Here is a 27,678-nt window from a genome sequence, read left to right as displayed (position 1 = left end):
CACCAATTACGCCGATGACATGCAGCTGATTTTCGAACTAACAGGAGAATATGCAGTAGATAGCGCAAAAATTGAGGAAATTTACAACATCATTGACACCTGGATGCAGAGGCACTGGATGTGTCTAAATAAAACAAAAACCGAATTAATGATTTTCGGATCAAATCAGGCCAGGTCTAAGTTGGATTCCCAATATAAGACTTTCCATATCAAAGAAGCCATCATACCAGCCATCATACCAGTAGTATCTAAGGTAAAAAGCCTGGGTATGATGATAGAAGCCTCATTAGGCTCCGGGGCCCAGGTTAACTATATGTACAAAAATAATTTGTACTACCTGCGCCTTTTAAGAGCAATTAGACCCTTTATAAATGAGACAAACTCGGCTACTATTGCAAGACCCGCAATAGTCTTATAATCTTGTCCCGCTTAGATTACGGCAATGCATTGCTACTGGGAGCCTCCAAGAGAGAGCTGACAAATGCCAAGTAATGCAAAATGATGCGGTTCGCATCATTAAATAGAAAGAACAAAGAGACCATATATCAGAAGGAAGAAAGGAATTGCATTGGCTTAGAATAGAGGATAGAGTCAGGTTTAAGGCTGTGACGATAGTCCACAGATGTCTTTTTGGGGAGGCACCAGCCTATTTCAAAAACAGTTCTCCTGGTATGTGCCCCAAAGATGCTTAAAGTCAGCAGACACGGGCCTCTTAAACATACCAGAGGCTAAACGGGCAACTGGAAGGGGTAGATCTTTTCCTGTTAAGGCGGCCAAATATTGGAACAGGTTACCATGACCCTAAGACAAGAACAAAACTACCTTAGCTTCTGAAAACCTTTTTTATTCCAATACTCCTGAAACATCACAGTGTCACCTCAGTGTTGAGAAGACACGGTTAACCTTAAGAATTGTCTTCTGTGAATGGTACTTCTCTGCGCTCCACACGCCCTGATGCCTGCAGGCTTACGGCGCGTTATAAGAACAAAGACATAGGGTCTCATTACACGGACGGCGGTGGACCAAGGTGCTATTAGCACCTTGGTCCATGCCGGTAAAATACTGGCACCGCCTTGGTGGAAAGGGGAATTACCGCCCTATTCCAAGGTTGGTGGGGCGGTAATTCCCCCTTCCCCTATTGCCCTTCCCCATTCCCATTTTTGCCCCATAGGGCATAATGGGAATGGGGAAGGTGCTAATTACGTCACCGCAAATTGCGGTACCGTAATTAGCTCCCTGGTCCCTTTGCGGGTTGGTTTTTAACGCCTGCAAAAAGCAGGCATTAAATTCTCCAACCCGCAAAGCAGGCGTTAAATTCTCCAACCCGCAAAGGGACCTCGTAGTAAGGCGGTAAGGGTTTACCGGTACCGGTAAAATACTGGTACCGGTAAACCCTTACCGCCTACCGTGTAATGAGGCCCATAGACATAGACATAGACATCAGTTTCTCTAATTTGTAATAATTTGGAATCTCCTTCCAAGAATCTCACAAACAGACTCAACCAGTAAAGGTTGGGTGCACAATTTTGAGGCCTGGTTCAGCCTGCCTTATGCGGCTCACTTTCTTGGGGCATGACGTGCTGCATATGATCGAGATGTTTCGTTTTTGCACTGTCAGTTGTAGCTGAGCAAGCTCAGGAGGTGGAAGGCTTTCCTTCCTTTTGTTGTTTTCTGGTAGTTTGGGTCAAACCGCCTTGGACAGAGTAGACTATGATGAGTTTGGAATCGTTTGAACTCTGGAACCTGGTCACCCTGCAGCATGCATTTGTGCTCATAAACAAAGGGGACTTGCTGATCTCAACATACACAGAAGGGCTTCACATTCTGAGTGGACATTCTGAGCCTCTCGTCATGCACCTCATCAAGTGGAACCAGTGTCTCTTTCGGATTCTCACGAGATTAACTGAACGAGATACTTATCTTTGATTTGAGCATATGATAGGTTATTTATAATGCACTTAATACCCAGAGGTTTCTAAGTGCGGACCCAGGGATCAAACCTGCGTTGCTCCATGTTGTCTTACTTCCAAGGCAAGCACGTTGCCCCTGAGCTATCCTCCCGAGACTAGGAGAGGTTCTCTCCTCTTTTCTTTTAGATAGGCGACACACCACCGCCAACCTAATCACAGCACGCCCGGACAAGGATAGGGTGTGCTTCTACCTAGGGTCAGTGAAAGTTGCATTTACATGGAACAGATACGTTTCACCAGAATATAATGTAATTTTTTGGTGGCAGCACTTTGCCGTCTGGTGAATCAGATGGCAACCAGATATCTCTGGGTATTGGTATTCCTTCAATACGTAATGAATGTGACGAGGAAAGGGGGAAGGGAGGACATTGCACACTCGCAGGTATAAATGATCAATTGCCAAAAAATGGGACATCTACAAATATATGCTGTTTTAAGACGCCCATATTCTTAAAAGCTGACCTGCACATTTCCAGGGGGCTAAATTGCAGAACAAATGAGGCGCTGGCCAGCTTCTTCAATGCATTCGTCTCATGAGCGCTCTCCCAACACCGATGTATTGCAGGCACCCTGCACCCACGTGGGTGCTGGGAGCTAGTTGAACAGTGACGTCTGCCACTGTGAAACGTCAACTAAAAAGCATGTCTAGCCCTGCTTAAGGGACAGACATGAAGTGGTACATCAGCCGCGGATAGCGCTGCTGTCACCAGGGGCGTTGCTAGGGGGGGGGCTAGGGTGGCTATAGCCCCTGATCTTTTGGTTGTAGCCCCGGATAGAATCTCAGGAGCTACAGCCAAAAGACTAGCTAGCCCTGAGTCCCGGCAGTTCCGACATCGGCGTAGCCCCGGGTCTTTTCCAGACCTAGGAACTCCCCTGGCTGTCACCCTTAAAAAGAATACATAAGAAGGCTAGGAAGGACCCTGTCATTCAATGCTCATCCTCCAGGCCCTGTTCTAAACAGGGGCAGAGGGATGTCGCAGTTTTCCGCTCATTTAAAATCGAATCGCGTTTGTGAGTTCGGGATGGACTTAAACATATGCAGACACCCCCCCCCCCCCTGACGTCAGCACATGCAGCCTTATCGGGGAACGTGGCATCTCACGTCCTGAGACTCTGAGCCCAGGGATTCAGCAGCACAGCGCAGCAGCGGCCACGCCGAGCTCTGATTAGGAGAAGGGCTGCACAGCAACGGGTGCATATCAAGCGCCGATTTCATTCCTGAGCAGAATGGCTATTCTGAAAACTAGATGTTATCAGAACAACGCCTTTAAAGCAGATATACACCCTAGCATGGGGCGGATAACATTCTCACAAAGCTTTGACTACAAACACGCATGTTCAGGTGCATCAGCCCTTTCAGACATGTCTTGTGCTGAGGAAGGATAATACACATGTGCGCAGAGCACACATCTGGGGCCTGTGTTTCCAGATACGTCTGTTGCTTCTAAACTAAACGGGGGCGATGCTGTTGTCTCCAAACACTCTCTCGAGTCTCGTCACGGGCGAAGGACAAAGAGAGATTCCATGAGGAGGATGGGAATCTAAGCCCTTAAGTGGGCGTGCACTTTGCCCAGTAGTTGGTATAACCAACATAAAGCTGAAAAGAACATTTACAGACATGCCATGCAAATAGCATTACATCACATTCATTGATAATTAGCAAGGACCTGTCTCCGATCGTCGCTCGTGACGGCTTTCATTGGGATGTTGCACTCATGAACTCTTGTATTTATTTGAGTCACATATATTTCGTAGGCTTTCACACACCTCGCCTTAGTTTTTTTTTTTTTATTTAACATTTATAAAGCGCTCACACAGCCCGCAGGCATCGAGGCGCTGTTACAGGGATTGTTTTGTTTTTTCTTAGTTGCGTAATTGTTTTTTTTTTTCTCTTAGTTGCGTATTTATAACGCGCTTAAACACCCAGAGGTTTTTAAGCGCGGACCCGGGGATCGAACTTGTTGTTGCTTCGTGTCGTCCTGCTTCCAAGACGCGCACGCTGCCGCTGAGCTATCCTCCCGTTTAACGTTGCAGAATTGCACCCGTTGCTGCGGAGGGAGGCACCCGCTCCTTCCTTCCTCGCAGAGTGCCTGCCGTGGATGTAATCCAGCCAAGAACACGTGAACCACTTGCACTTGCGAATTGGACCTGTCAACTGGTGTCCAGTATCATGTCACCACTTTGTTTGTAACATCTCACTGAATTAATAATTTATATGTTGCTGCTATTGCATTACTACAGTGTGGGGGACGATCATCTGCACTGTGCATCAATTCCCACAGCAGTAGCGCAGGGAGTGTGTGTGTGTGTGTGCGGGCGTGTGTGTGTGGTTGTGTATGCGTGGGTTCGTGTGGGTGTACGCGCGAGTGCCTGTGTGTTTGTGTATGCGTGAGTGTGTATGTGCATATGTGTGCATGCCTGTGCGTGTGTGTATGTGGGTGTCTGTGTGTGTTTGTGTATACATGCGTGTGAGGGTGTGCACATGCCTGTGCGTGCATGGCTGTGCGTGTGTGTATGTGGGTGTCCGTGTGTGTTTGTGTATGCGTGAGTGTGTGTGCATGTGGGTGAGCATGTGTGTCTGTGCACGTGCCCGTGTGTGTATGCCTGTGCGTGTGTGTATGCGTGTTTGTGTATGCGTGAGTGCTTGTGTATGCGTGAGTTCGTGTGTGTGTATGCGTGTGAGTGTGTGCCCGTGTCTGTTGGTGCATGCCTGTGCGTGTGTGTCAGTGTATACATTGATTCAGGTATTGTTTATAAGTAGAAAGCAAACGCATTCCATGATATCCGAATGCAAATGGTTCATCCAGGATGGCTGTGGGTGAGTAACATAATGGACACATTCCTGGTTCTCACACTATGTGGTCAAAGACGGGAGCAAAACTAACCCGCCAGTGTGGGGTGCTCCCCCACCCCAACCTGCCAATATCTCTGCTGTGTAGAGCGCCATTGTCCCACACCACAACCTGTCAATATCACTGCTGTGTAGCCATTGACCCACACCCCAGCCTGTCAATATCACTGCTGTGTAGCCATTGACCCACACCTCAGCCTGTCAATATCACTGCTGTGTAGAGCGCCATTTTCCCACACCACAACCTGTCAATATCACTGCTGTGTAGAGCGCCATTTTCCCACACCCCAGCCTGTCAATATCACTGCTGTGTAGAGCGCCATTTTCCCAGACCCCAGCCTGTCAATATCACTGCTGTGTAGAGCGCCATTTTCCCACACCCCAGCCTGTCAATATCTGTGCTGTGTAGAGCGCCATTTTCCCAGACCCCAGCCTGTCAATATCACTGCTGTGTAGAGCGGTGGCGGCTGGTGAATTTGTCAAGTGGAGGGGCATGGATCTTTCCATGAACTGGCCTAAAATGAGCCCAAACCAATTGATGGGGTTTTGAGGTTCTTCACCTTCAAAACAGCGATTAAATGTTGGGTTGAAATTGTGCACTTGCTGCATACATTTCAGAAAAGGGGATGTAAAAACAAGGGACACAAATTAATTCCATGTCACCGAGAGTACATCAGAGCATTTTACAACATATTTCTTTAAGGGCTGATTGCAAAGAAAAAAAACCACCCTGCCTTTCCCAGCAACACACATGCCAGTATTACCCTCTAAAATATATGTTCATGTCACCAGCGTGTCCAACAAGAAATACCAGCATTTCCCTTATAAAAGCACATTTTCATACTGCCTGTTCCCAAAGATAAGTTATGAGGTCTTGCACAGCAAAACATGGCAGCATTGCCCCGCTTTCAAGCTGCCTGCGCTTAAACCAGGTTACGATGCCTGCCATCACAGCATGCCAGCACCCTCCCTTTCATACAGATTTAAATGCCAGCATTACTATAAATGTTCATGCTGCATATGCCCAAAGCAGATCAGGAGGCATCCTGTCACATTGTAATGTATCATAAAAGCACATCTACAGCGCATTCAGAATGCTGTCATTTATAATGGAAATCCACAGAACTACACAACAATGTATTTATTTATGTATTGTGCATTTGTTAGGCACTTATACAGTAAGTCATTTCTGTTTCAAAGCGCCCAAAGGGCAACAGGGAGGGAACATGGAATTGAAAACAATGATTACAGTGGAAGATAAAAGACAAACCTACTATGCTTTGTGAGTATTCAGAACGTGCAAGTGCCGGGAGAAGGGAACTGGGGGGGTGGAGGTAAGTGCTGGGATGCTGGGATGTCCGTGCTCGTGGGTGAGCAGAAGATGAAGCGCATAGTACATACAATGCATGTTTCCCCACCAAATTTCAGATGACCCACAACATATCACCACACTGCATGTTGTCACGCTCAAAAGATATAGGCCATGATTACGAGTTTGGTGGTAATGTAGCAGTAAATCTGCCGAATTACCCCCAAACTCGATTACCATTGCTGCAACTTGGTCCCATGGAGTTACCACAGGATTACAAGTGGTGGTAATTCACTGTTTATGGAGGACTCTGTGGGGATTTTTGGTGGATTTAACACTCACAGAATTACCACAATGTAAAACTGCCTATTTTTTTGCAGTAGGGATGAAGATTTAGCCACAAATTTTGGTGGCGTTAAATCTTCCCCCCAACCACTAAACTCTTAGAACGGTCAGGGACACCCTTAGGACACTGGCCTTGTCACAAACGCTGCCAGGTAGGTTGTGGATGAGGAGTGAGAAGGTTGATGACAGGAAGTTGGACAGAGATGTGTTTGAAGAAGAAGGGAGTAAAAGTAGGGTTTCTGCTGATCATCAGACCAACACCTTTCTTGTAAGAAAAGGAGAGAAAGAACAAGTAGCAATGTTGGTTTGGAGGGCAGCTAGAGTGGCATTGCCAATAGGGATAATGTACATTTTGGTGATGGCGATCACAGATAGTTTGGGTCAATAAGAGTCAAATGTTTGATGAGAAATTACATCTTGTTACAAAGGGATTTGCATTTTTAAAGGGCCAGGATGAATTCAGTTTAAAAGCATGATGGTAGAGAAGTGGAATGGAGATGGTTAGGACAGACAAGGCATACGTGGGCAGGGTGGAAGAGAGGGCAGTGGACAGGATGCCATTTGGAGGTTGAGAAGATGATAGAGAATCCGGAGGGGGATAGTGGCTGGACAGATCGTAGGAGTAAGAAAGAGAAAGAGAGAAGGAGAGGGAACTCTGAGGAGGAGAGGTATTATTGGTAGAAGCTTGGATGATAGGCAGCCCAAAAGGGTTGTAACTAGAGGGCTATGGTGGAGAGTCATTGGAGGAACATGAGGGCGATGGCTACCTATTAAGGTGGATATGGAGGACAGTGGGAGCAGGGAGTGTGTTGGGAATAGTCCAGCAGTACAAATAAAGGGAGACAGATTTTGTGGTGTGATGTGGCATATGCATTTGTGTCATGTTGTGGTATGTGATATGGGTGGTGTAATATGTATCTGTGTTGTGTGGTATATACATTGTGCAGTATGTGCATTGTGTTTTGTATGCATGTTGTGGAATGCATGCTAATCAGGGTATGCGCTCCCTTTTGTATCTGCTGTTAATTATGTGGATTGTGCTATGGCACAAGATGGTTGTTTAAGAAGAGAATGGTGCTGGTCGAGTCAGATGGAGTGTGGGATCACGGGTGTTAGCTTTGTGGTGTGTTGTAGTCTGAAGTCAGTCTATTGAGTGTTCAATGAGTTGCATACTCTGTATATTGCATTTTATTGCATTTGCGTTTGCTTATGAGCCAACAATCAAACGCACACATGCATCCACATCCAAAAACAAAACGAAAGCTTAACATATGTATCATCATTTCATTTTTTTTTAATGGTGAAATTGTGTATAAAAAACTTTCACATAGTTCCTACACAAAAGACAAAAAACTCATCAATCCACATATAACTAACAATTCAATGCATAACACCAATCTAAAACAGTACAATGGCACAATTGTCTTCATCATATCTCTTGTAATTCACATATTGCTCGGCCGAAGGCAAGAACTAATGAAAATTGATTACCAGATAATAAACGATGCCTTAAAATGTTCAGAGAAAAAGGCACCACGCAATAAACACATTTCTTTAAGTGCTTTTTTCAGGTCTAAAATGCCCAGAAAGCCAGTAAATAAATGTGTTCATGATTTAGTCATTTCTCCATGGCATGGACATGTTCTATTGTCTCTACTAAATTTCAGTCTTTGGCTCATCAATGGTGGGTGTCAGATTTAAATGAAATCTAAGCTAGATTGCTGTATACAAACTTGAGATGAATCTTTTAATATACACTGGAAGTGTATACCACCTACGATGGAGCTTAGCATATTCTTTCTATACAGGCACGTACCACTCTTTTTGTGGCACTCTAATCACAATCACCATCTCCTCTTGGCAGGGGCGTTGCTAGGGGTGGGGGGCTAAGGGGACTATAGCCACTGATCTTTTGGTTGTAGCCCCGGATAGAATCTCAGGAGCTACAGCCAAAAGACTAGCTAGCCCCCAGTCCCAACAGTTCCAACATCAGCTTAGCCCGGGTCTTTTCCAGACCTAGCAACACCCCTGCCTCTTGGTCAAGTAAGAGAACTTCAGTAGCATTTTGTCATTCAAGCCTATCTTTTATAAGATATATTTGCTGTGATCGACAAAATGTACAACCAACGTGATAGATTTATTTAAATATATCCTCTTAATGTCCTCATACACTGAATTTGTAGGTGGGTTAAGAATCTTGTTTAAAAGTTGAAGTTTCCTCCACAAAGTTAATGTTTTAAGAGAAACGAGTCCAAACTCCAGTCTTTAGAGCGCTAAAGGCAATTGAACCCTTCTAACTTTTTTAGTTCCCCTGATTATTTAAACGGCATAATTGTAAACCACAAATAGGCAAAGGATCCACTAGCAAATGTCAACATCTTTGATTTGCGTACGTTGATATGTAGGTTGTGCTTATTGATGTACAGTTGGAATGATACTAGTTTCTGCTTCTACCCTGGGCACACCAATAAAAAACAAGATCATTAGCATATGCCAACCAAGACAATCTGACGTGGTCAAATTTGATGTGAAATATATCACTATTATCTAGAAACTCTCCGAAGTCTGATAAATACAAGTTAGGTAGAGAAGGTGCTAGCCAGGGTGCTAGCACACACACCTTTGGCAAAGGCCAAAGGAGGTGGACACTTCTCTTGATAAGTCACCACATCTATTTAAACAAACCGCCATCATTGAATTGTCATGAGGCATTATTGATATTTTTTAGGACCCTTTCGGAATTCCCCAGTTCCTCAATTTGTGCCACAGACGGGATCTTACTACTGAATCAAATGCCACAGTGAGGTCTAGGCATGCCATATAGAAAGGTTGATTTCCTTTACACACGGCCCTCTCATATTAGATGCACAAGTTTAGAGTGGTACCCATCCATATTCGAAATTTTGTCTGAAATGTTTTCATTTTCCCAGATGAAAAAGCCCAATTTTGCAGGTCTTTTAGGAAAAGGGAAGCAGCTATTTTGCTACTAACACCCAACAAGGCGTGATCCGCCTGTCACCCTTTTTATACACTGGAATCACATAAGAGACATGCCACAACATAGGAATATGACCTCTATGTATAACATGCTTATGTATTTTATGTCCCTGCAAGAACAATCCAATTCCACAGTCGTCAGTTGTCTCCGATTCCGTCTTTACCACTAATTGGATTCTTAGAAAATGTCTTGGAGTATCAATTGTACCAAGTCTCTTCAGAAATAGGGGTAAATACTGCATTGCTTTGTGCATTCGAAGTAGATCGGACTCACCTCCAGAACATGATTAAATGTTTTGTCTCTAATATTGCTAGCATCATTTCGCTGTCCTTTCATTCCATCAGAGCTATTTATGACTTCAACCAGTTTTGGTAACGTTGTACATGTTTCTTTTTCTGAGAAACGTGAAAGATCCTATTATGTCAGATAGACTGACACAAAGCTCTACTGTCCACCCTCAGTATGCACTTCTGTCTCCTTATCTCTTCATCAAAGATGTGCTTGCGCCTCCTTGGAGCTTGTGGTAGGATTCTCATAGTCGGGAGACCAGCACACAAATGATACCTAGTGCAAAAAATTCCACAGTTTGAAAAAGAAAGAATTTTCTGGTGCTGTCTGACTACAGACCAACTCAGATAGCTCTCTAATAAAAGTATTCAAAAGTAATGGACTCCAGACTACCCTGTTCCTATGTGCATTTACGGGTAGTGCAGCCATACTGAGGAATACATGTACGTTTGGGCAATAAATTACAGGTGAGTATAAGTCCTGCATCTTCACTGAGTTATGAAAATACTTCCTATAGAGACATACATAGATCAGTTAATTCCTGCGGAACATAAATAAATCAATATTAGAACATGCTATGCCTCTACGCCAAGTAGAGTAAGGAAGAATGCCACCAGTAATGTTAGACTTTAACGTACTCTAGTTCCAGGACTTTAACAACACTGACCAGAGGCTCCCTTTATCATGTAGACTAGGATGGTCTAATCTTGAAAAGACACAGGAAGTACTCTCAAAGTTGGAAATATCAGGGCAATAACATTTAAAATCACCTGCAAATACTGTGTTACCTCCTTTGCCTTCTGACACTAAGTAGATAACAATATAATTATGTCATCAAAAACATTGTTAAGATCATAACACCTCAGATTCCAATACAAATTAACTAGCAACAGGAACCCTTGATGGGCCCGGTGCTTCCAGTCCTTTTTGATAGCTAACAAACAGTTAGGGCCTCATTACACGGATGGCGGTAGGGATTTACCGGTATCGGTAAAATACCGGTACCGGTAAATCCTTACCGCCTTACTACAAGGTCCTTTTCGGGTTGGGGGATTTAACGCCTGCTTTTTGCAGGCGTTAAAATCCAACCCGCTAACGGACCTCGGAGCTAATTGCGGTGCCGTAATTAGCGCCTTCCCCATTCCCATAGAGCCCTATGGGGCAGAAATGGGGAAGGGCAATGGTGGAAGGGGGATTTACCGCCCCTCCAACCTTGGAATGGGGCGGTAAATCCCCTTTCCGCCAAGGCGGTGCCGGTATTTTACCGGCATGAGCCATGGCGCTAATAGCGCCATGGCTCACCGCCTACCGTGTAATGAGGCCCTTAGACTTTGTGGTTGAACTCGTGATCGTGGGCCCTAAAGAATTTCCACTTGCGATAGCCAGACCATCTGTTGGGAGAGTTGACCAATCCCTTGATGTTGCCACTTCAATCCCTGAAGGGGGATCCTTCCCAAGGTGACCAGTGAGGTGAGACCACTACCTGTTAGTCCCCCTAGGGGTGGTACTCAGCAGGAGGATCCCATGAGATGGGACCCCCCCTCTGCGTGAGAAGGGAAGATTATCAGGGGAGTTGATGGCTCCACAAGTACTGACATGAAGAAGAGTAAGGGAATGAAGAGCCCTACGTGGAACCAAGCCAAACATGCTAACTATCTGAGATTCAAGAGCCGACTTATCATAAAAACTGATGAGGGACTTTCCTCAGAGTCAGTCCTACCCCAGATGGGCATTGAGCTGCGAAGAAAAGCCGCACAGAGAGGGTGCGCTGCAGGCCCGGACACCTGGTGAAGGAAGCCGACATCCGAAAAGGCAGAGGGGAGCCTAAACTCACCTGAAGGCTCGAAAACCTGATGTCCGGTGGCAGGAAGGAAGCCAACCGAGTGGTCAAGGTGAGACCTGATATGTGGGGAGAAACTAGCATGGTGGACCCACCGAAAACCGTGAAAAGTATGTGAGAGCCAAGAGGAAGCTAGACAAGCTTGCTGGTGTTGCCGAGGACCGGAATCCTGGTGGATCAAATTAGAAGATACACAGAGGGAGACCAGGAAGGCGCTGGGAACCACTAGAGGCTGTGGTTGGGAGGAAGTGCATAACCATCTTTCTCGTCCCAGTGGGACTGAGTAGAGAACTGAAACAGAGACACATAGCATGAGAGAGCACTCCAAAGAAACCAGAAGTTGAGAGGATTGGAGAATAGTACATGCAAGACAATGCCTGGCAGGATAGTCAACTGGGCCTGATTAAAAGACATTATAAACCTGAGGAGGGGGTCTTGGACCCACATAATGAGAAAAAAAGACCAAGGCGAGAGAGATATATCATTGGGCAAAAGTGAGAAGACGGAAGGAAAAGAGATATATCCTTTGGCAAAAGTCAAGAGAAGACCAGAGGAGGAAAGATATATTCTCTGGTAAAAATCCAGACATCATTAAGATTATTGAAGGCGAGCCTAAGAAAGGGGTGGAGAAGGGAGGCATTTTCCCCACCTTAGTTGAACTGTAGCCAGAGAAGGCCTGGGGAAGGGAGACCTCCCCCCATCTGTGTGGAACTATACAGAAAAGCCTGATGAGGGCCAAGGGAAGGAGGATATTCCCCCATCATTGAAGAACTGCCTACAACCATACAGAAAGAGGGAGCCACCCTTCTAGAATCAGGATGTGACCTATTCTATAGTTTTCTTATGAAGTGTATGGGACCGAAATTGGTTTGGGGCACATGACAGTGGACTAATTGATTTTGACGGACATTCTGGTATCATCCTTAATTTTGTTTGTGGCAGGGAAACCCCTCTTAATTATAGGGACAGACATGGGTCTTCCTTATTTTTCTGTTAAATAAAAGTTCATGCCAACAAGCATGCCACCTTTGTGTCCCACGTCTACATCTGCACCCTTTGGGCTGCTTTATAAAATGTATTGTAACCATCCAGTAGCCAAGTTTCTTGTAGAAATATTATCTCAGATTGGGTGATAAAAGGGCAAGCAACGGGGTGAGCTATAAGATTCCTGTACCCTCTGCAGTCCCATGAGAACATCTAACACCTTATCAGACTAAAGACAAGGGTTGTCACAGTCTTAAATGCAGTTGCAGGGGAGAAAGCGGTTGGTAGCCATGACCAGTTAGAGTTATAATTGTTGAATACTGTGTTTTGGTTCAGTACACATGCAGATCATTTACCGGAAGTGACACTATGGCAGTCGATTTCGATTTCACTGTCTGATTTGTGCTTAGTCAGTTGTAGTTTGTTCTCCAATTTGTGTAATGTTGGTGCTAGATTCAAACCCATGAAAGAAAAAAGGTAGAAGCTCCTGGCTCCGGGGTAGATCTATCCAGGTCTCTGACACAGTTGAAGTGATCTCCCCAAATAAAAAAGCTGTCACAGTAAGGGGCTATTTTGGCGCACAGCCTGTTCAGGTGTGCTGGAACCCCATGGTTAGGTTGATAGGAGTTAACTATATAAATGTCTAACTGCTCAATGCTCCCTGTGTGTATTGGGTATCTCCCATCCACATCTGCTTCCACCTTCGAAAGGCAGAAGGGAACGGTATCATTTATCCAGGTTTCAAATCTGGAGTATGTCGCTCCGTATCCTTACCTTCCCCAGTGTTTCTGTACCTTATGTACATCATCTGTCGTGAGGTGGGTCTCCTGCAGCAGTGCAATTGAGATCTATTTCCTCCTTAAAAAGAGTTAATTCTATTCCTGCGTATGTAGGTGCCCATCCCTCGGACATTCCATCTTAGTACCTTTATGTCTGCCGCCATTTCTGTGTGTTTCCCTTTCCCTTCCCATCCCACTCCGGCTTATGTATTGCCAAGTTTGTTTTCTCAGCCCTCTCCCACCCTATACCTTTGCTCCACGTTGTGCCAATTGTCCACTTCCCTGCTTTACCTGTTTCTGTGAAAAACATGTAACTTTTCAAACAACAACAAATCAAAATTAACCAACTGGGCCCAGCAGTTGCTTCATCCAAGCAATGCTCAAGTGCCCCCGTGCCTTCTTGGCCCATTCGAGTCTTCGTGCGCAGGTTGTATAGTGTCAGCAACAAACCGGCTCCAGTCCTTTCGCTGGGTGCGTCCATTAGCTCAGTCCAAGTAGCCCAGCAGTGCTCTCATCCTAATCAAGTTCTGCATCTCGGCAGCAGTGTGTTCTAGTAGCTTCAAGGACAAACTCTTCCAGACTTCAATCTATTTTCTGCGGTTGCCAGTTCCTCTGTTTCCGTATGCAAGAGCGTAGACTACGTTACAGCTTCTTCTCCCCCATCCAGATTGTTGTGTTCTAGCCACGTGTTGGCTGCCGCCGGGGTCTCCAGGAACACAGCTGGCTTTTTTACAGCACCTTGAGCCTGGACGGGTACATCAGCATGTATTTGCGGTTTAGTTGTCGCAGCTTGGCCTTGATCGACAAAGGAGTTTCTTGCCTTTTGCACTGCCATCGTGTAGTCCGGGTAGATGGCGATTTTGGCATTATCCCTTTTTATCTCTCTTCCTTCCCTTGAATACCGTAGTAGGATTTTTCTGTCCTGGAAATTCAGGATCTTAGCTATCATCAGGTGGGAGTGTTATCCCGGCGGCTGTCTTTTCTGTAATGTTCTGTGAGAGTCGACCAGCGCCAATTTCTTGTTGCAGTAGGGTCTTTACAAAATCCGTTGGGGTAGGTCCTTCCATTAGCTCCAGAATTCCCAGTAGATGCACATTATTGCATCTGGCACTCCCCTCTGTGTCTTCCGCCCTCGCCTCTAGGACAGTGTTCCTCTTTTCTAGCTCCATTACCCTGGTTTGTAGGTCTTTCAGTGTTTCCGCTGTTTACTTTTGCCCCATCTCATTGGCCGTCACTCGCTCTGCCAGATTGACACGTCTTGTCTCATTAATTGCATGTCCTCTTTGACCTCCCCTATTTTGATGTCTATGAATGAGTGCAATGCCGCTATTGCATCCAGCACCTGTTTGTCTTTGCTGTTCTCATTTGAGGTTTCCTGTGCGGGTCTTGACCCATTGCTGGCCTGGGGTTGCTCTCTTGACTTGGTCGTGGCAAAAGAGTCCATGATTGAGGTCTTGTTTTTCTCTTTTGTTGGGGACATCTCCTCCTGGTCCTTCTGAGGTAACAGTTGTCCACAGCCCAGGTGTTTGTCTACCAGATACTGTCCTGCTATGCTCTTGTATGTGCCCCAGCCATATCTAGAACTTTCACTGTTCCAGTAGTGTGCACCAGCTCTCCCCAATATTGTGTGTTTGTTTTCTCAAGCAAGTGCAGTTGCTTATTTGGTGGTGTCTCGCCAGTTCCCAAATTCAGGTTTTGCAGTGATTTTGGCATTCAGTCTTGCGCTGGATGCTGCCCTTGGCGGTTCTTCACTGCTTTTGGGGTCTATCAGTTTCAACCACGCTCCTTGGTTTCACTTTACACTTGGTCCCTTTATTTTGTATGGATAGCGCAGTCTCGCCTCTACCCGTGATTGGTTCAGCTATGCAATCAGAGGAGGTAGCCTGCGACAGTAGTCTTCCCTTATGTTTGTGGCATCTGCCCCCTTCCTGGCCACTGGTTCTTCAGCTCTCCCTTCCCAGCTCAGAGCTTAGGTTGAGTCTGACTGTAGGAGGTATGTTACAGTGGATAGTGTAGCTATCTCCTTGTTGGGCATCTGTCAGTGTTGGTGTGTGCCTGGCTTCCTGTCTTCATCACGCACCTGGTGTCTGCTGTCGCTCGTTATCCCTCAAAGTAACGTGGCCCTTCGTTATAGCAGGTGCACTCACATGTAGTATGCGTGTTCCCAGCTCACTGTCCCCAGTGTCAGAAGCTGCCTCATGCGTCTTTCGGGGATTCCTTGGAAATAGTTTGCTTCTCAGTGGGACCTCCTTTCGACTGCGTTTCCCTGGGCTTCTCCCATCTGTACTGCGTTGTTGTACTTGAACGTCTTTCCCTCCTTTTATTTGGTTGTTCGCATCATTCCGGGTCTTGCGGTTCCCTTGTAGTCAATGTTTCTTTGATCCGTGTGGAGTGTTTCCATTGTGTCCCATTTAGTTCCAGTCGCCTTTCCTCTGCCTACACTTCTTGTGAGTTCGGTCCTTTTGCTGCTTTTTCGACGGTACGTCTCTATGCGCTGAGTCCCACACTGATAGCTGTCCGGCACTTCTCCTGTCAGTCCCCAGCTGTATCTGCTCCTCTCAGCTCGCTTCCTAGGCTGTTCACAGTGCCCACAACCGATAAACCCCGGTTCGAGCTCCGATTTTGCATTGTTGTGTATTTGCCGGTGTCACCACCCCAGTACCTTCACGTGTTTGCCATTGCTTCTTCCATCCTTCCCCCGCTGGGTGGCCCACCTCGCCCGTATCAGAGTTCTGCTTCTCTGTGTCCTCACTCAGCAGGGTTGCTGGTCCATTACTGCTCGGCCAGCTCTGAGTGCTCAGCCCCGCCGTGCAGCTATGCCAACTTCTCTGCTCCTCTGGGCTCTGCGATCTGCCAGTTCGCCACATCTCTCACCTGTAAAGGCGCTGGGGATGGTTCCTTTCCGATTTTCTCCGGCTGCACTTTCCTTCGCCTCCTAGTGTCTGGGTCCGCAGCCCTAGAGACAGGCGGTTTGCAGTTCAGGAAAGGCACCAGCTGCTCCGTCCATTCCAGGCCCTGTGCGTAGCAGCGTCTAGCCCAGCCCCTCCTCTGCTCCTCTCCTAGGCCACAGTACCACCCGCCATCTTGCCTGTCCTGGGGCTCATGTTCACGCGCCTCGTTTACAAGCAAGCAGGTTCCGATTTTTGTCGAATTTTCATCTGCTGGAAGCAGAATCGCTTTCTCTACATGGGAGCCCTAGTTGCAGCCCTTTATCTGCCATTATCATTGGTTTACAGGATCATATTCAATATCTGGATGGGAGCTCTTCCCAGGCACCTCTCTACTCCATGAGCTCCGGCCACGCCCCCTGTATTATTTTTCATACAATTGCTTGCCAACACTGTCATAGAATGCTGGAGCCCTATGGGGATTTTATCTATAGTAAGGAGTTGACCAGAGTAGCCAGAAGTTACCAAAGTCAATCATGAAGTACCGGAGAAAACAACGAGATGCTGTGAAAGCTTTTGTCCGGTACACAAAATAAAGGGAAAACAAAAGATATACGTGAATACATGCCTGCTTAAGGCTGTGGAATATTCGGGTTTCTGGTATCCAGTGATTTTACCAAATCATTGTCAGAGAGGTATTTTATAACTAAACAATTATAACGAAAACACATTGATTTTATTTTTTAATAATATGGTGGTTAAAACAGGTGGGAAGGCGGTTAGGGTGGGGTTAAAAGCATAAGGAAAAGAGGTGGGGGGTTTGGGGGCCAACCCCCTTAACAATTTTATTTTTAAAAAAATGATGTTTTTACATTATAATTGTTATGTTAAAAATACCTCTCTGAAAATGATTTTGGTAAAATCACATAGAACTTATTTTCTTTGGTGATGTGAACCACTGGGTTTGTGTATAATTCAGTTTTCATGTTTAGTAAGTAAGAAGGAATGCCCCGCTTAGAGTTGAAAGATGCACAGTTTCTTTCTCAGACAGTGTTTGTAATGTGCCACAATTGCCAATTGTCGATTGTTTTTCCTTAGAGGCAATTTGTTTGATTTTGCAATGATTACAGTATATGTCGAGCAGAGATTTTTCTAGTGATGCCAATTAAGGTTAGCATTTTGCAATTCCTGGAATAGCAGCGTTGTTCTGAGCACTGGTATTAGCACCTGGCACAGGGCTGCCAGCCAATAGGTGTCCTGGGTTGCCCTGCTGAATCCTCCAATATGACCTCCTGTTTCAGGGGTCATTGCTCCCATCTCTGTGTCAAACAAAGTGCCCAGACTACGACACACCTCCCACCACTCCCCAACACTCGCCCTACTTACCCTTCTAGCGGACCCATAGTCCCCCTTTTCCTTCCTCCTCCTTCCTCCCTCAAGATGTTGCCATGGTAAATGAGAAGTGACTTTCTCCTGAGCTCCTTTCGCTTCACCAAGATGACCATCTTGAATAGACCTGAACTTTGCTTTGGTAGATAGTCACCCAACAGTGTGAGCCTATCCATAGAATGGAACATGATTTGTACATCCCAAAAAACACTTTTAGCACCCAGAGAAACAAACAGGGTGCATATAGCACGAATTCCCTTATTCAGGGTTGGGATTGGGTAACAGCAGTAAGTCCTCCCTGAGGTCCTTGCTTCACTCCGGCCTGCTTTGCATTTGATTGGTGATCCCTTACCGCCTAAACCCACCACAGAACATGAGGCGTCATGCTATTCTACATTGCTCCCCTTCTGTGAAGAAGGAATGGAGCAACTCAGGATAGAGGTCCACAATACCAGAGTAAGTACAGAGGCCCACTCTGATGTATTTTTCTGAGTTATATATGTTGAAATCCTGTCTCCCCATTGTGTACAAGAAGGATGTATATAAGCAATTAGCACATGAACTCCCATTAGCCCTCCACTCAACCAATCACAACAATCAGAATGCAGGCTATAATCTCTGTTATAGACCTGATTCCAAACATTCCAACTTGAGCAGCAGCCTAAAATCATTCACTTTCCTTTAATTTGCAACAATGTATGTACTAACAGCCTTATAGATCCCAGAAGGTGTCATGATCGCTTGGGATAGTGACCCTTCTTGAAATGTATATCCCTTTGGCATTAAATTGGCGGGGTGTAGTTATCCTTGAATCTTGATCAATACATCAATGGTCTTTTTTGAATGCAGTGTTAATGAGCAATCCTGATAGCCCTTACTGCCTTACTCTAGAGTCATGTCAGACACTGGTTTTGATCTTTTTGTATAGATACTTTATGTGCAATGACCATTCCTTTTGCAAAATGTGGGTGGCCTCTTTTGACCGTATAAAATGAGTACCTTGTCCTATGCACTTCTGACAATGTCTGCTGTTATTTATTTTCAAAGTTATATCTCTGCTGAATTCTTTTTTTGTGTGCAAATCTATAATTTTGCTTAGTACTTTTAAGGGCTTCTTATCCATGAAATGGGGAAATTAGTTGACTCAGAATAATGTCATTGTATGAGAATGCTTAGCTCCTTATGTGCCGAGTAAACCTCATAGTCGGGTCTGGGGATGTTTGCGGTTGGTGCAGAAGGGATGTGACTTACTAGTTTGGGCTGGAATGCCCCTTTTGGGGTGGTACCAATCCTGATTTGCATATGGTCTTTCACCTTTCTGTAAGTGCTTGGCAGATGAAGAATGATGGTCTGGAGGGTTGCCCAGAGCAATGCCAGAGGCTAAGATTCATTCTAAACCTTCCATCCATCACTTCTTTTGTTTTCCTTTAGTCACCCTGAGTGGGACAGGTATGCCCAGTTGTAGATCCCTTGCCAGCTGAGCCTAGAGACAATAGTTACTCTTCACTGATGACGTCCAATGAGGCTAAAACATGTCTGGGGATGGTTGTGGTCTCGTGCAGAAGGGATGTGACTTAGCAGTTTTAGCTGGACTACCCCTTTTGCGGTGGGTCCAAGCCTGATTTGCATATGATATTTCCCCTTTCTGCAATGACATGACAGGCGAAGAATGGTGATCTGGAGGGTTGCCCAGAGCGATGCTAAAGGTTAAGATTAATTCTAAACCTTCCAACCATCATCTATTTTGTTTTGCTTGAGAACATTATAGTCATAACATGAGCCCAACCGTAAGTAAAATGCAGATTATTTTACAGTTTTATTTATTTTTCTCTAAGCTTGTGAGTTTGGGGAATAGAAAAGTGAAGAAAAGACTACTGCCATGACGGAATACAGGGATGAGCAGTGGTTTCTAAACTCCTACTCAGTCCCACACTACAATTGCGCTTATAGCAGTGATCTTAATCATGATGGGGAAACCGCCTTTGTCTCTTTACGATAGCATGTGTCAAAGGCAGGCTATGCTATTGAAGATGTTGTGAGCCAGAATCAAAGTATCCAAAACAACAACAGGAATATGTCATTATGGCATAAAGTAAGGTCATACATGTTATCCGGGACCATAGAACAAGGCCACGGGAACAGAACCATTGATGTATTCTTTATTGTCTTCTTTCAGGAGCTTGATAATATTAGGCTGAGTTCTTGGGTGCTTTCTGGTGCGTCGAAACGGTATTGGGCTGGTTTGACCGGATTCAGCAGCCAAGTGTGAACAAGTGTCAATGGCACTTGGCTCGAAGCAGCTTGAGACGATTTACGAAACAACGTGTTTCAAAGTCTGACAGATAAGGATGGGGCATGGATGGGTTTAAGCAATGTGTATGTCCCCTTCTGCCAGAATATCACACTGGGTATAGCATTATATTTATGTACCTACAAATCACTACAACTGGACCCTGAGGATACGCAGTTACAAGAATCAGAAAACGCGGGTTACAGTTCTTTTTAAGGCATTTTGAAATAATCTGGTTACAGGAGGCAGTTTTTGGAAGGCCCATGTTACTCTCTAGCTGCCATGTTGCCAAATCACATTTCAGCTGCTGGTGTGCCCGTAGAGAGGGCAAAGCAAAGCAAACGCATGAACTATGTTTTTTAGCATGGAGCATTTTGAAAGTGGAGCCTGTTTAGCAGATTACACCTGCTGAATTAGAAAAGCACCAAACATTTCACATAGCAAACAAACAAAGATCTCAGGTTTGCACACACTAGCAGATGGCATTCTGTCAAAGCCATCAAACAAAAGAAAGGTCACTGTCTATCAGTACACACATATGTACCCCCATTCAAAAACGAAGGACTCTTGCTATCTGCCTCAAAACAAATACAAGGAGATTGCATTTAGATCAACCAATGATGTTCTTTATATAAAACGAATGTCAAAATGAATTAATACATCAGAGCGTAAGTCTAACCACCTGCGGAATCATATCAAAAAACATAAAAAACATAACACAAGCAGAACTCGTAATGTTGCGGAGAGGTAACAACGGCGCCGGTAGCATTACCAGAGCCGTTGTTGCCTTTCCCGCAACAGTTGCAATGAGGTCCATAGTGACCTTCCTTTCTTTTGTTTGATGACAGATACTCTATTGCCATTTAGTAGGAAGCTCTGACACCGCTCAGTGGGTAAGCCCTTGTGAGTATATTCTGTCAAAGCCACCATTACTTCCTTTTGACATTTTGAAATGGAACACTGTTTAAATGCTATGTTTACTGCCCAGGCCATTTAAAGGGTGTGAACCCAGTTAACCAATGTATTAGTCAGAAGAAAAAAAATACATTCACTTTTTGATAGATTGGTGTGTGTTTGTTTTGAATGAGGCACATTTTGCCTTGGTAATTTTTTTAATTAGAAAAATAAAACCAGGGTGCTTTATTGTCTACACAGGTTATAATTATCTTGGATTTCTCAACCATGTTTCAATTGTACTTCTCTGCTATTGAAGGCAGGGTTTACCCTTGAATCTCCTCATGCCATAGGTAAATAAAATAAATTGTTGCTGCAAAGCATTTTGTTTATTGACCCAAAAAATGGGAGTGTGATTGTTGTCTACGAGATCATTTTACTGGGCTTACCTTTGTCTATAAAAATAACTCCAGATAATTATTTGAGCAATACTTGTTTTTGGGTAGATATTTAAATGTCCCTGAATAAGGTGCAGCTGAATTGAAGGTTGTTACAATTTATTGGAGTTTTGTTATGCACTACCTTGAAATCAAAATTGCCTCAAACTATGGCGCTGGGGGTGGTTATCTCGATGTTTGGGGACATTCCCAGCTATGTCTGAGGGCATTATTTCCTAATGAGAAGGGGGAAAGGAAGGGTAGTAGAGTGGACATAGAATTGGGATGAGGGTCTGGAGACATTGATAGAATTGACCCAAAGATCGAATTCAATTCCCAATGTGGTTCAGAAATGGGGAGACAGATACCAATAACTCAGAGAACAATAACATTAGGGTACTATCTGTGAACAATGCAGTGGCAGATAAGTGTGGACTGAAGAGTCACAGGCAAGATACCCTGCAGGGTAAATGTATGGAGGAGTATTGCTCACCTAGTCAAGCAGGATGTATGTGGTTCTGGGCAGTAAACCTGTAAAATGTTCACCAAACACAGAGAGAAAGGGTCAGGTCTGTGGCGGCTGGAAATGCTGAAGCAACCCCACTCTTCCTAGGTTCGCCATTTGATTGATGGATGACATACTGGGGTTTCAGCTCACAGATGCTGCACCCTTGTGGGAGGGAAGCTCTGAATAAACCAAAACCTGTGTGTATGAATTGAATGTGTTGGGCTAAGAATGGTATACCAACTCTCAAGGCGATGGAATACCCCAAAGATAGTTTCTCAGGGATATTGCTCTAAACTCAGAAGAGATTGAGGGTAGATCCTAGGCCAAACCACCTATAGGCAAAGAGGTTCTCTATAAAGAGGCAAAGAGTTTACTTTTGCTCCTATTTCACTTTACTTTAATTCAGGTGACAACATGGCTATAATAACTGTCCTTACATTGAACAAAACATTTATCAAGGGTTGTTCCCACCCAGAACCCTACAAACCCCCACTCTTCTACAAAATCCTTCATTAAGTGAACAGTTCCTCAGTCCCGCTCGGGGCAGATGTCCTGTGCCCTGGGTACGTTCTTTCCTCGGTACCTCAACAGGGATACTTGCAGAATGGCCCATAGTCTTCTCTTTAGACTTCTTAACTCCTCCTTTCCACTGCTCTGTGATAGGCTAGTTCATCTGTAAAGAAGTGAGGAATGACAAGCCCCCACCAACGTATCGTGAGTTCCCTCAAAGGTCTTCTTCATGTGTCAGACTGGTATTTGAGGCTAGCACAGGATGAGCTGGCCAAAACAAAACAGCCTCTTTTTATCACTATTACCCAGTAGTCAGCACAGGAGCCCCTACTGATGAGTTGCTGGACCTTCTGCCCTGAGACAATAAACAGCAATTTTATCTCATGCCCCATGGCCTTAGCTTGGGTCTGGCATACTGTATTACCCTGAATAAAGAAGCTTCACTGCCAGGCTCACAAGCCAGGGAACTAAAGTTGCCCTTCCTTCCTCTCTGAGCTTGCCGATTCCATTGTATGTGCCTGTCCTCCTCCTGCGACATGTGCTAAGGCAATGGACATTTATTTTCAATGATGGGCTGGGTTCCAAAAATCCTCAGCCTGCCAAGGTTTAAAGGATACATTCTTTGCAGTTTTCTGTCTGCACATCATATCTGCTGGGTCCTCGGTGCTCTCTTTAAGGTGTCTCCGGACCTTCTAGCTTCCACATAACTTCTCAACGATTTCTGTAGTCATGTAGGTAGAACCAGCAGATCAGTCAGATTTGTGCAACCTCCTCTCTGTATTAAGAGATGTAGCAGGTGTATGTCCCTATGGGGAGAATAGTTGCAGCCTCACTTGGCTCCTTCCTTCAAAGGAGGAGGTGGAACCACTTAAGGATCCAAGGGATACAAAGGTGGATATAAGTGGGGGGGGGGCATTTCGTATTCCTCCTGCAATAGGAACCTTTCCTTCATAACTGGATACAAGGAAGGAATACAAGGCAAGCCTTTGCAGGACCGGGCCGCAGTGTTGTGCGATGCAGGTACGCAGTACAGTAGACGCTGCCCGATGTAACGTAGCATGCAATGCAACTTCCACACTCCCGAGCCTTTAATAGCTGAGGATTGGACCCTCTTTAGCAAAGCCCTCGGAGGACAAAGCCACAGCGTTGTGTAATGCCGGTACGCAGGAGACGCTGCCCTGTGACACGTAGCACGCAATGCAACTTCCACGCTCCCGAGCCTTTAGGAACCGAGGATCGGACCCTCTGCGGAAAAGCCCTCATAGGACAAGGCTGCAGTGTTGCGTGATGCAGGTAAGCAGGAGACGCTGCCCGATGACACGTAGCATGCAACGCAACTTCTATGCTCCCGAGCCTTTAAGAACCGAGGAGCAGACCCTCTGCAGCAAAAGCCCTCGCCCGACAAGGCTGCAGTGTTGTGTGATGCAGGTACACAGGAGACACTGCCTGATGACATGTAGCACCCAACGCAACTTCCACACTCCCGAGGCTTTAAGAACCAAGGACCGGACCCTCTCCAGCAAAGCCCTTGCAGGACAAGGCTGCAGTGTTGTGTGACACGGGTATGCAGGAGACGCTGCCCGACGACACGTAGCACCCAACGCAACTTCAATGCTCCCAAGCTGTTAAGAACTGAGGATGAGACCCTCTGTGGCAAAGCCCTCACAGGACAAGGACACAGTGTTGTGCAATGCAGGTGTTTGGCGGTGATGGGGTAGTGACGCAGACTGCTAGCACGAACATAATCTCGTCCATCTGCTTCCGTAAGGTAAGAAGGCTCGGGGACAGAGAGTAGCACTGCTGCACTCCATACTACTCCCTGGCCTTTTGCCTCCTTCCCCTTCTACCTGTTCCACATGTTCTTCACCACCTCCTTGCCCATCCCCACACATGCTACCCACGAAACTTAGGCCTTGCTTCCCCCGGCCTTGCACATCCTTCCCTTTTGCCCGTTTCCACATGCGCTTCCCCACTCAACTTAGGTCCCGCTTCCCCCAGCCTTGCACATTCTTCCCTTCTGCCTATTCCACATGCACCTCCCCACACAACTTGGCCCCACTTCCTCTGGCCTTGTGTTTCCTTTCCCCTTCTGCCTGTTACACCTGTGCTTCCCACCGCAATTTAGGCCCCGCATCCCCATGCCTTGTGCGGCCTTTGACCTTCTGCCAGTTCCACGTGCACTTCCCCATGCAAGTTAGGCCCTGCTTCCCCTAGTCTTGCGCATCCTTTCCCCTTCTGCCTGTTCCACGTGCCCTTCCCCACATAACTGAGGCCCTGCTTCCCCTGGCCTGGCACATCCTTTCCACTTCTGCCTGGTCCATGTGTGCTTTCCCATGCTTCTTGGGCCTTATCCCTTCTCTTCCTTCCTCTCCAGGTGCCCCTCAGCCTCTACTTGTGTTCTGTATGCTTGTTTAGACTCTGTTCCCGCATGCGCTATTGTATTGCGACTATTCTATTGTAGACTTGTTCAATCGCTTGCATTTCTATTCTTACTCCTCCAGCTCCCCTAGGATTACTATTGTTTGCTTATTTGTTTTTTTTTTACACTCTCACGCTCTTTTATATTGTGACTATTGTATTGTATACATGTTGCATTGTTTGCATCTCTCTTCTTACTCCTTCAGGTCCCCTAGGATTACTAGTATTGCGTATTCTGTATTGTATTTGCCTTGTCATGCCCACGCCAGCCGTAGTGCCAGAAGCCTCGCCAGCATTCCAGCACGTCTGGTAAGTACATGGTGGGGGGGCTGTATGTTTGTGTGTGTGTGTGTGTGTGTGTGTGTGTGTCTGTCGCGGGTCCGTCCGGACTGTGTTTTTTGTTTTTATATGTATGTTGAGATGCGGGGGTGGGGGAGTGTGTCAGGTGTGTATGGGTGTTTGTATTTGTATGTCTGCAGTGTATGTTGAGATGCGGGGGTGGGGTGTGTGTCGGGTCTGCTTGAATGTGTTTGTGTGCAAGTGCAGTGTGTGTTGAGATGCGGTGGTGGGGTGTGTGTCGGGTCTGCCTGAATGTGTTTGTGTGCAAGTGCAGTGTATGTTGAGATGCTGGGGGCAGGGGCATGTCAGGTCTGCCTGCCTGAATGTTTGTTCCTGTGTGAAAGTGCATGTTGAGATGCGAGTGTGGGGTGTGTGTCGGGTCTGCCTGAATGTTTGTTTTTGTGTGCAAGTTCAGTGTATGTTGAGATGCGGGGGTGGGGTGTGTGTCGGATCTGCCTGAATGTGTTTGTGTGCAAGTTCAGTGTATGTTGAGATGCGGGGGTGGGGTGTGTGTCGGGTCTGCCTGAATGTGTTTGTGTGCAAGTGCAGTGTATGTTGAGATGTTGGGTGGGGGGGGCGGGGTGTCGGGTCTGCCTGAATGTTTGTTGTTGTGTGAAAGTGCATGTTGCGATGCGGGTGTGGGGTATGTGTCAGGTCTGCCTGAATGTTTGTTTTTGTGTGCAGGTTCAGTTTAGGTTGAGATGCAGGGGTGGGGTGAGTGTTGGGTCTGCCTGAATGTGTTTGTGTGCAGGTGCAGCGTATGTTGAGATGCTGGGGGGGTCGGGTCTGCCTGAATGTTTGTTGTTGTTGTATGCACGTTCAGTGTATGTTGAGATGCGGGGTGGGGGGTTCGGGTCTGTATGGGTGCATGGTGTACAGTGACGGCTGGTGAGTTTAAAAGTTGGTGGGGCGTACATTTCCCTGGGGTACTTTTTGAGCGAGCGCCCGAGCCCACACAACCCAAGGAGGATCGGGGGGGTTCTCCCCCATGACATTTTTGGAAAAAATGGCCTCCAATATGTGCAGTACTGTCCAAAAAACCCACCGAAATATGACAAAAAGCATTAGGTTTTACATACTAATGGTGGTACATTATTCTTACGTGTGCATGTGTGATGGTGTATTTTACAGCAGCTTGTATTGAGAATAGCTGGTACTATGGTGTATGCATAAGGAAATTCATTATATAGTCAGTAATGATGGAAACATATATGACATTTCATATTTGCAAATATCAATCTGTAGGAGTGCGGGGGATTGATGTCTAGGTGTTATAAATGCACATCCAAACTCACATATAACACGTACAATTGCTATTGAGCAAGTTGGTTGAATAAATTACTGATGGACAGAAATTCACAAACCTGAAACACGCACCAGAACCAGGCGCTACATTAGGGTGAGATTTCAGTTACTGGTTATTTAAGTCTATTTTGCGTGTTCCATTTCAATCCTTTCTCTAGATCACATTCCTGTTTGCTGTGGGTGTCCTAAAGTTACTATTATCATCCTGTCAAAACGGAAAAGCTACTGAAACAGGATACTGAGCACTGATCAGAGCAGCTGCTGTTCAGGTGACTGCTCAGGGCCTGCCAGATCTGTCGACATACCAAGTATGGAAAAAAGTGCATATCATTTCTTCAACTTTGCATGTTGAAAAGCCACCAAAACTGAACACATGTGGCCCCCTAGAACAAACAGAAAAATATTCTGATTGTTCCTGTAGCATCATTTGAGGCAGCAGCCCATGGTATGAGAAACTGCACAAACGCTTGGACATCTTGAAATTAACATTGCTTTGATGTTACCAGAATCAACAAAACTGAACTCGTGGATGCTACGATGCTGTCATCGCCGACGCCTCCCCAATTTCAATACTGAAGCCTTTTAAAGAACTAAAAGTTACGTCTGCTTCAAAAACGTGTGATGTACCTTACATACTGGACTCACCCAAAATAAGTGTCTGAGGCTGCAGTGTTGTTGTTGCGGCTCCCCACAACATCAAAAGACACTTATTTTGCACTTTATTGTGCATTTCTTACTGGCCAGCTCTTTCCTGCTTCATCGCAAAAGAGAAGAGAAATAATCGAACCCGCACAACAAAATATTTGTGTATTGCCGGCCCGTGACCGTCTTCAAGAATGTCACACTATGCATTTTCTAGTGATACCTGACGGTTTCGTAGCACTATATAAATGCTAAATTATTATGCCGCCCCATTCCCCGCCTTATCCGAGCATTGTCCCGGTGGTGGAGGATTTGAGGGCAGAAAACATTCCAGGCCCAGCCAGGGCAGTGCTACGTCCACCTCAGCCAAGCCGGGCGCCAATCGTGCTGCGTGGCTACTAGTCGATGCAGCAGGGCCTAGTACTAGTAGCCACTGTCCTGGCCTGGGGTCCTGCTGGGGGATTGGGGAATGATTAAATTTTAGCACACAAGTAAAATTACACTTACCGGCTAACTGGTGGTGACTGGCCTGGTCTTTGGAGGTATGGCTCACGATAAGAGAAGTCAAACAAACCACACGATTGTGACGCACCCTGAGTCACCGTCCACCCCACTCGGCCACTCCCACACTCAAATGTCATTGGCTGGGAAACAGCCAATGACATTCTGTATCTACGCACCAAGTACTAGAGAT

The sequence above is a fragment of the Ambystoma mexicanum genome, chromosome 1p, assembly GCF_040938575.1.
Source record: "Ambystoma mexicanum isolate Mex_15411 chromosome 1p, UKY_AmexF1_1, whole genome shotgun sequence".
Taxonomy (NCBI): domain Eukaryota; kingdom Metazoa; phylum Chordata; class Amphibia; order Caudata; family Ambystomatidae; genus Ambystoma; species Ambystoma mexicanum.
This window is presented reverse-complemented; position numbering follows the sequence as displayed.